Source organism: Penaeus monodon, chromosome 19, assembly GCF_015228065.2.
Source record: "Penaeus monodon isolate SGIC_2016 chromosome 19, NSTDA_Pmon_1, whole genome shotgun sequence".
NCBI classification, from domain to species: Eukaryota; Metazoa; Arthropoda; class Malacostraca; order Decapoda; family Penaeidae; genus Penaeus; species Penaeus monodon.
Genome location: NC_051404.1, coordinates 2379808 through 2380048, shown reverse-complemented (window position 1 = coordinate 2380048; position 241 = coordinate 2379808). Strand labels below are relative to the sequence as shown.

Genomic DNA, 241 nt, shown 5'->3' with positions numbered 1-241 from the left:
CATAATAGCTACGATTACGATATTTGTTGTGATAATATGATATTTTTTATTATTTTTTTATTATGTGTTGATGTGGCATGTTTGTTAGCAGATGAGAACGATGAATTTTGACTATGTTTGTAAATTTTTACTAGGAAACATTACTTGACCATGTCATCGGAGTCGTGCGTGTTGCCGTGTACAACATAGGAATAGCTACGTTGGCGCGGCTTTTGGCGCTTGCTCGCCGCCCAAGGGAAGG

The 241-nt window shown here is 38.6% G+C and overlaps 1 protein-coding gene across 1 annotated transcript in view; it reads left to right on the top strand.

The window, feature by feature from the left end:
* The window catches only part of LOC119584971 (microtubule-associated protein futsch-like), a gene marked incomplete at its 5' end in the record, with an annotated part of 346977 nt that overhangs the window by 216604 nt on the left and 130132 nt on the right, over positions 1-241 (top strand).